Source organism: Lampetra fluviatilis, chromosome 4 (assembly GCF_964198595.1).
Source record: "Lampetra fluviatilis chromosome 4, kcLamFluv1.1, whole genome shotgun sequence".
Taxonomy (NCBI): Eukaryota; Metazoa; Chordata; class Hyperoartia; order Petromyzontiformes; family Petromyzontidae; genus Lampetra; species Lampetra fluviatilis.
In genome coordinates this window covers 17,082,250-17,092,249 of record NC_136278.1, presented here as the reverse complement: position 1 = coordinate 17,092,249, position 10,000 = coordinate 17,082,250, and positions in this window count along the sequence as shown.

Sequence of the window (10,000 nt, the reverse complement as noted above, 5' to 3'; positions counted from 1 at the left end):
TGAACAGCATGGCCAGGCGGCTCACCTCGACGTTTTTCCCCCGAGCAAAGTCCGCCGAGACCCCCTGTATCCCACGGGGATGTACTGGCGTGCACTTAAAGGTTGATGCCGCTCTGTTACTTGGGAAACGAACCACAAGCCAAATCCAGCTAATTTGTGAATGACTTAGCTCTCCTGCTTTCTCGAGAACGTGCTTTTTTCGTCGGATGAAACTTCCACAGGCTTTTCCAGCAGATTGGCACGTGCACTCAAAAAAGTCAAAATTTGTACACATAGACCCCATCAAACGGGAGAAATTGGCCGGGATTGCTCTCATGTGCGTTACGGGGCATCGTTTCTCTCGCTCCGAATTCCATCGAGCTGGGAAATCGCTCATTTTTGCGTCGCCAAATATCGTACGAACGCCGTGAAACTTCCACAGGCTTTTCCAGCAGATTGGCACGTGCACTCAAAAAAGTCAAAATTTGTACACATAGACCCCATCAAACGGGAGAAATTGGCCGGGATTGCTCTCATGTGCGTTACGGGGCATCGTTTCTCTCGCTCCGAATTCCATCGAGCTGGGAAATCGCTCATTTTTGCGTCGCCAAATATCGTACGAACGCCGTGAAACTTCCACAGGCTTTTCCAGCAGATTTGCACGTGCACTCAAAAAAGTCAAAATTTTTACACATAGACCCCATCAAACGGGAGAAATTGGCCGGGATTGCTCTCATGTGCGTTACGGGGCATCGTTTCTCTCGCGCCGAATTCTCTCGAGCTGGGAAATCGCTCATTTTTGCGTCGCCAAATATCGTACGAACGCCGTGAAACTTCCACAGGCTTTTTCAGCAGATTTGCACGTGCACTCAAAAAAGTCAAAATTTTTACACATAGACCCCATCAAACGGGAGAAATTGGCCCGGATTGCTCTCATGTGCGTTACGGGGCATCGTTTCTGTCGCGCCGAATTCCATCGAGCTGGGAAATCGCTCATTTTTGCGTCGCCAAATATCGTACGAACGCCGTGAAACTTCCACAGGCTTTTTCAGCAGATTTGCACCTGCACTCAAAAAAGTCAAAATTTTTACACATAGACCCCATCAAACGGGAGAAATTGGCCCGGATTGCTCTCATGTGCGTTACGGGGCATCGTTTCTCTCGCGCCGAATTCTCTCGAGCTGGGAAATCGCTCATTTTTGCGTCGCCAAATATCGTACGAACGCCGTGAAACTTCCACAGGCTTTTTCAGCAGATTTGCACCTGCACTCAAAAAAGTCAAAATTTTTACACATAGACCCCATCAAACGGGAGAAATTGGCCCGGATTGCTCTCATGTGCGTTACGGGGCATCGTTTCTGTCGCGCCGAATTCCATCGAGCTGGGAAATCGCTCATTTTTGCGTCGCCAAATATCGTACGAACGCCGTGAAACTTCCACAGGCTTTTCCAGCAGATTTGCACGTGCACTCAAAAAAGTCAAAATTTTTACACATAGACCCCATCAAACGGGAGAAATTGGCCGGGATTGCTCTCATGTGCGTTACGGGGCATCGTTTCTCTCGCTCCGAATTCCATCGAGCTGGGAAATCGCTCATTTTTGCGTCGCCAAATATCGTACGAACGCCGTGAAACTTCCACAGGCTTTTTCAGCAGATTTGCACGTGCACTCAAAAAAGTCAAAATTTTTACACATAGACCCCATCAAACGGGAGAAATTGGCCGGGATTGCTCTCATGTGCGTTACGGGGCATCGTTTCTCTCGCGCCGAATTCCATCGAGCTGGGAAATCGCTCATTTTTGCGTCGCCAAATATCGTACGAACGCCGTGAAACTTCCACAGGCTTTTCCAGCAGATTGGCACGTGCACTCAAAAAAGTCAAAATTTGTACACATAGACCCCATCAAACGGGAGAAATTGGCCGGGATTGCTCTCATGTGCGTTACGGGGCATCGTTTCTCTCGCTCCGAATTCCATCGAGCTGGGAAATCGCTCATTTTTGCGTCGCCAAATATCGTACGAACGCCGTGAAACTTCCACAGGCTTTTCCAGCAGATTTGCACCTGCACTCAAAAAAGTCAAAATTTTTACACATAGACCCCATCAAACGGGAGAAATTGGCCCGGATTGCTCTCATGTGCGTTACGGGGCATCGTTTCTCTCGCGCCGAATTCTCTCGAGCTGGGAAATCGCTCATTTTTGCGTCGCCAAATATCGTACGAACGCCGTGAAACTTCCACAGGCTTTTTCAGCAGATTTGCACCTGCACTCAAAAAAGTCAAAATTTTTACACATAGACCCCATCAAACGGGAGAAATTGGCCCGGATTGCTCTCATGTGCGTTACGGGGCATCGTTTCTCTCGCGCCGAATTCTCTCGAGCTGGGAAATCGCTCATTTTTGCGTCGCCAAATATCGTACGAACGCCGTGAAACTTCCACAGGCTTTTTCAGCAGATTTGCACGTGCACTCAAAAAAGTCAAAATTTTTACACATAGACCCCATCAAACGGGAGAAATTGGCCGGGATTGCTCTCATGTGCGTTACGGGGCATCGTTTCTCTCGCTCCGAATTCCATCGAGCTGGGAAATCGCTCATTTTTGCGTCGCCAAATATCGTACGAACGCCGTGAAACTTCCACAGGCTTTTTCAGCAGATTTGCACGTGCACTCAAAAAAGTCAAAATTTTTACACATAGACCCCATCAAACGGGAGAAATTGGCCGGGATTGCTCTCATGTGCGTTACGGGGCATCGTTTCTCTCGCGCCGAATTCCATCGAGCTGGGAAATCGCTCATTTTTGCGTCGCCAAATATCGTACGAACGCCGTGAAACTTCCACAGGCTTTTCCAGCAGATTTGCACCTGCACTCAAAAAAGTCAAAATTTTTACACATAGACCCCATCAAACGGGAGAAATTGGCCCGGATTGCTCTCATGTGCGTTACGGGGCATCGTTTCTCTCGCGCCGAATTCTCTCGAGCTGGGAAATCGCTCATTTTTGCGTCGCCAAATATCGTACGAACGCCGTGAAACTTCCACAGGCTTTTTCAGCAGATTTGCACCTGCACTCAAAAAAGTCAAAATTTTTACACATAGACCCCATCAAACGGGAGAAATTGGCCCGGATTGCTCTCATGTGCGTTACGGGGCATCGTTTCTCTCGCTCCGAATTCCATCGAGCTTGGAAATCGCTCATTTTTGCGTCGCCAAATATCGTACGAACGCCGTGAAACTTCCACAGGCTTTTCCAGCAGATTTGCACCTGCACTCAAAAAAGTCAAAATTTTTACACATAGACCCCATCAAACGGGAGAAATTGGCCCGGATTGCTCTCATGTGCGTTACGGGGCATCGTTTCTGTCGCGCCGAATTCCATCGAGCTGGGAAATCGCTCATTTTTGCGTCGCCAAATATCGTACGAACGCCGTGAAACTTCCACAGGCTTTTCCAGCAGATTGGCACGTGCACTCAAAAAAGTCAAAATTTGTACACATAGACCCCATCAAACGGGAGAAATTGGCCGGGATTGCTCTCATGTGCGTTACGGGGCATCGTTTCTCTCGCTCCGAATTCCATCGAGCTGGGAAATCGCTCATTTTTGCGTCGCCAAATATCGTACGAACGCCGTGAAACTTCCACAGGCTTTTTCAGCAGATTTGCACGTGCACTCAAAAAAGTCAAAATTTTTACACATAGACCCCATCAAACGGGAGAAATTGGCCGGGATTGCTCTCATGTGCGTTACGGGGCATCGTTTCTCTCGCGCCGAATTCCATCGAGCTGGGAAATCGCTCATTTTTGCGTCGCCAAATATCGTACGAACGCCGTGAAACTTCCACAGGCTTTTTCAGCAGATTTGCACGTGCACTCAAAAAAGTCAAAATTTTTACACATAGACCCCATCAAACGGGAGAAATTGGCCCGGATTGCTCTCATGTGCGTTACGGGGCATCGTTTCTCTCGCGCCGAATTCTCTCGAGCTGGGAAATCGCTCATTTTTGCGTCGCCAAATATCGTACGAACGCCGTGAAACTTCCACAGGCTTTTTCAGCAGATTTGCACGTGCACTCAAAAAAGTCAAAATTTTTACACATAGACCCCATCAAACGGGAGAAATTGGCCCGGATTGCTCTCATGTGCGTTACGGGGCATCGTTTCTCTCGCGCCGAATTCTCTCGAGCTGGGAAATCGCTCATTTTTGCGTCGCCAAATATCGTACGAACGCCGTGAAACTTCCACAGGCTTTTTCAGCAGATTTGCACCTGCACTCAAAAAAGTCAAAATTTTTACACATAGACCCCATCAAACGGGAGAAATTGGCCCGGATTGCTCTCATGTGCGTTACGGGGCATCGTTTCTGTCGCGCCGAATTCCATCGAGCTGGGAAATCGCTCATTTTTGCGTCGCCAAATATCGTACGAACGCCGTGAAACTTCCACAGGCTTTTCCAGCAGATTGGCACGTGCACTCAAAAAAGTCAAAATTTGTACACATAGACCCCATCAAACGGGAGAAATTGGCCCGGATTGCTCTCATGTGCGTTACGGGGCATCGTTTCTCTCGCGCCGAATTCTCTCGAGCTGGGAAATCGCTCATTTTTGCGTCGCCAAATATCGTACGAACGCCGTGAAACTTCCACAGGCTTTTTCAGCAGATTTGCACCTGCACTCAAAAAAGTCAAAATTTTTACACATAGACCCCATCAAACGGGAGAAATTGGCCCGGATTGCTCTCATGTGCGTTACGGGGCATCGTTTCTGTCGCGCCGAATTCCATCGAGCTGGGAAATCGCTCATTTTTGCGTCGCCAAATATCGTACGAACGCCGTGAAACTTCCACAGGCTTTTCCAGCAGATTGGCACGTGCACTCAAAAAAGTCAAAATTTGTACACATAGACCCCATCAAACGGGAGAAATTGGCCGGGATTGCTCTCATGTGCGTTACGGGGCATCGTTTCTCTCGCTCCGAATTCCATCGAGCTGGGAAATCGCTCATTTTTGCGTCGCCAAATATCGTACGAACGCCGTGAAACTTCCACAGGCTTTTCCAGCAGATTTGCACGTGCACTCAAAAAAGTCAAAATTTTTACACATAGACCCCATCAAACGGGAGAAATTGGCCGGGATTGCTCTCATGTGCGTTACGGGGCATCGTTTCTCTCGCGCCGAATTCTCTCGAGCTGGGAAATCGCTCATTTTTGCGTCGCCAAATATCGTACGAACGCCGTGAAACTTCCACAGGCTTTTTCAGCAGATTTGCACGTGCACTCAAAAAAGTCAAAATTTTTACACATAGACCCCATCAAACGGGAGAAATTGGCCCGGATTGCTCTCATGTGCGTTACGGGGCATCGTTTCTGTCGCGCCGAATTCCATCGAGCTGGGAAATCGCTCATTTTTGCGTCGCCAAATATCGTACGAACGCCGTGAAACTTCCACAGGCTTTTTCAGCAGATTTGCACCTGCACTCAAAAAAGTCAAAATTTTTACACATAGACCCCATCAAACGGGAGAAATTGGCCCGGATTGCTCTCATGTGCGTTACGGGGCATCGTTTCTCTCGCGCCGAATTCTCTCGAGCTGGGAAATCGCTCATTTTTGCGTCGCCAAATATCGTACGAACGCCGTGAAACTTCCACAGGCTTTTTCAGCAGATTTGCACCTGCACTCAAAAAAGTCAAAATTTTTACACATAGACCCCATCAAACGGGAGAAATTGGCCCGGATTGCTCTCATGTGCGTTACGGGGCATCGTTTCTGTCGCGCCGAATTCCATCGAGCTGGGAAATCGCTCATTTTTGCGTCGCCAAATATCGTACGAACGCCGTGAAACTTCCACAGGCTTTTCCAGCAGATTTGCACGTGCACTCAAAAAAGTCAAAATTTTTACACATAGACCCCATCAAACGGGAGAAATTGGCCGGGATTGCTCTCATGTGCGTTACGGGGCATCGTTTCTCTCGCTCCGAATTCCATCGAGCTGGGAAATCGCTCATTTTTGCGTCGCCAAATATCGTACGAACGCCGTGAAACTTCGACAGGCTTTTTCAGCAGATTTGCACGTGCACTCAAAAAAGTCAAAATTTTTACACATAGACCCCATCAAACGGGAGAAATTGGCCCGGATTGCTCTCATGTGCGTTACGGGGCATCGTTTCTGTCGCGCCGAATTCCATCGAGCTGGGAAATCGCTCATTTTTGCGTCGCCAAATATCGTACGAACGCCGTGAAACTTCCACAGGCTTTTCCAGCAGATTGGCACGTGCACTCAAAAAAGTCAAAATTTGTACACATAGACCCCATCAAACGGGAGAAATTGGCCGGGATTGCTCTCATGTGCGTTACGGGGCATCGTTTCTCTCGCTCCGAATTCCATCGAGCTGGGAAATCGCTCATTTTTGCGTCGCCAAATATCGTACGAACGCCGTGAAACTTCCACAGGCTTTTCCAGCAGATTTGCACGTGCACTCAAAAAAGTCAAAATTTTTACACATAGACCCCATCAAACGGGAGAAATTGGCCGGGATTGCTCTCATGTGCGTTACGGGGCATCGTTTCTCTCGCGCCGAATTCTCTCGAGCTGGGAAATCGCTCATTTTTGCGTCGCCAAATATCGTACGAACGCCGTGAAACTTCCACAGGCTTTTTCAGCAGATTTGCACCTGCACTCAAAAAAGTCAAAATTTTTACACATAGACCCCATCAAACGGGAGAAATTGGCCGGGATTGCTCTCATGTGCGTTACGGGGCATCGTTTCTCTCGCGCCGAATTCTCTCGAGCTGGGAAATCGCTCATTTTTGCGTCGCCAAATATCGTACGAACGCCGTGAAACTTCCACAGGCTTTTTCAGCAGATTTGCACCTGCACTCAAAAAAGTCAAAATTTTTACACATAGACCCCATCAAACGGGAGAAATTGGCCCGGATTGCTCTCATGTGCGTTACGGGGCATCGTTTCTCTCGCGCCGAATTCTCTCGAGCTGGGAAATCGCTCATTTTTGCGTCGCCAAATATCGTACGAACGCCGTGAAACTTCCACAGGCTTTTTCAGCAGATTTGCACGTGCACTCAAAAAAGTCAAAATTTTTACACATAGACCCCATCAAACGGGAGAAATTGGCCGGGATTGCTCTCATGTGCGTTACGGGGCATCGTTTCTCTCGCTCCGAATTCCATCGAGCTGGGAAATCGCTCATTTTTGCGTCGCCAAATATCGTACGAACGCCGTGAAACTTCCACAGGCTTTTTCAGCAGATTTGCACGTGCACTCAAAAAAGTCAAAATTTTTACACATAGACCCCATCAAACGGGAGAAATTGGCCGGGATTGCTCTCATGTGCGTTACGGGGCATCGTTTCTCTCGCGCCGAATTCCATCGAGCTGGGAAATCGCTCATTTTTGCGTCGCCAAATATCGTACGAACGCCGTGAAACTTCCACAGGCTTTTCCAGCAGATTTGCACCTGCACTCAAAAAAGTCAAAATTTTTACACATAGACCCCATCAAACGGGAGAAATTGGCCCGGATTGCTCTCATGTGCGTTACGGGGCATCGTTTCTCTCGCGCCGAATTCTCTCGAGCTGGGAAATCGCTCATTTTTGCGTCGCCAAATATCGTACGAACGCCGTGAAACTTCCACAGGCTTTTTCAGCAGATTTGCACCTGCACTCAAAAAAGTCAAAATTTTTACACATAGACCCCATCAAACGGGAGAAATTGGCCCGGATTGCTCTCATGTGCGTTACGGGGCATCGTTTCTCTCGCTCCGAATTCCATCGAGCTTGGAAATCGCTCATTTTTGCGTCGCCAAATATCGTACGAACGCCGTGAAACTTCCACAGGCTTTTCCAGCAGATTTGCACCTGCACTCAAAAAAGTCAAAATTTTTACACATAGACCCCATCAAACGGGAGAAATTGGCCCGGATTGCTCTCATGTGCGTTACGGGGCATCGTTTCTGTCGCGCCGAATTCCATCGAGCTGGGAAATCGCTCATTTTTGCGTCGCCAAATATCGTACGAACGCCGTGAAACTTCCACAGGCTTTTCCAGCAGATTGGCACGTGCACTCAAAAAAGTCAAAATTTGTACACATAGACCCCATCAAACGGGAGAAATTGGCCGGGATTGCTCTCATGTGCGTTACGGGGCATCGTTTCTCTCGCTCCGAATTCCATCGAGCTGGGAAATCGCTCATTTTTGCGTCGCCAAATATCGTACGAACGCCGTGAAACTTCCACAGGCTTTTTCAGCAGATTTGCACGTGCACTCAAAAAAGTCAAAATTTTTACACATAGACCCCATCAAACGGGAGAAATTGGCCGGGATTGCTCTCATGTGCGTTACGGGGCATCGTTTCTCTCGCGCCGAATTCCATCGAGCTGGGAAATCGCTCATTTTTGCGTCGCCAAATATCGTACGAACGCCGTGAAACTTCCACAGGCTTTTTCAGCAGATTTGCACGTGCACTCAAAAAAGTCAAAATTTTTACACATAGACCCCATCAAACGGGAGAAATTGGCCCGGATTGCTCTCATGTGCGTTACGGGGCATCGTTTCTCTCGCGCCGAATTCTCTCGAGCTGGGAAATCGCTCATTTTTGCGTCGCCAAATATCGTACGAACGCCGTGAAACTTCCACAGGCTTTTTCAGCAGATTTGCACGTGCACTCAAAAAAGTCAAAATTTTTACACATAGACCCCATCAAACGGGAGAAATTGGCCCGGATTGCTCTCATGTGCGTTACGGGGCATCGTTTCTCTCGCGCCGAATTCTCTCGAGCTGGGAAATCGCTCATTTTTGCGTCGCCAAATATCGTACGAACGCCGTGAAACTTCCACAGGCTTTTTCAGCAGATTTGCACCTGCACTCAAAAAAGTCAAAATTTTTACACATAGACCCCATCAAACGGGAGAAATTGGCCCGGATTGCTCTCATGTGCGTTACGGGGCATCGTTTCTGTCGCGCCGAATTCCATCGAGCTGGGAAATCGCTCATTTTTGCGTCGCCAAATATCGTACGAACGCCGTGAAACTTCCACAGGCTTTTCCAGCAGATTGGCACGTGCACTCAAAAAAGTCAAAATTTGTACACATAGACCCCATCAAACGGGAGAAATTGGCCCGGATTGCTCTCATGTGCGTTACGGGGCATCGTTTCTCTCGCGCCGAATTCTCTCGAGCTGGGAAATCGCTCATTTTTGCGTCGCCAAATATCGTACGAACGCCGTGAAACTTCCACAGGCTTTTTCAGCAGATTTGCACCTGCACTCAAAAAAGTCAAAATTTTTACACATAGACCCCATCAAACGGGAGAAATTGGCCCGGATTGCTCTCATGTGCGTTACGGGGCATCGTTTCTGTCGCGCCGAATTCCATCGAGCTGGGAAATCGCTCATTTTTGCGTCGCCAAATATCGTACGAACGCCGTGAAACTTCCACAGGCTTTTCCAGCAGATTGGCACGTGCACTCAAAAAAGTCAAAATTTGTACACATAGACCCCATCAAACGGGAGAAATTGGCCGGGATTGCTCTCATGTGCGTTACGGGGCATCGTTTCTCTCGCTCCGAATTCCATCGAGCTGGGAAATCGCTCATTTTTGCGTCGCCAAATATCGTACGAACGCCGTGAAACTTCCACAGGCTTTTCCAGCAGATTTGCACGTGCACTCAAAAAAGTCAAAATTTTTACACATAGACCCCATCAAACGGGAGAAATTGGCCGGGATTGCTCTCATGTGCGTTACGGGGCATCGTTTCTCTCGCGCCGAATTCTCTCGAGCTGGGAAATCGCTCATTTTTGCGTCGCCAAATATCGTACGAACGCCGTGAAACTTCCACAGGCTTTTTCAGCAGATTTGCACGTGCACTCAAAAAAGTCAAAATTTTTACACATAGACCCCATCAAACGGGAGAAATTGGCCCGGATTGCTCTCATGTGCGTTACGGGGCATCGTTTCTGTCGCGCCGAATTCCATCGAGCTGGGAAATCGCTCATTTTTGCGTCGCCAAATATCGTACG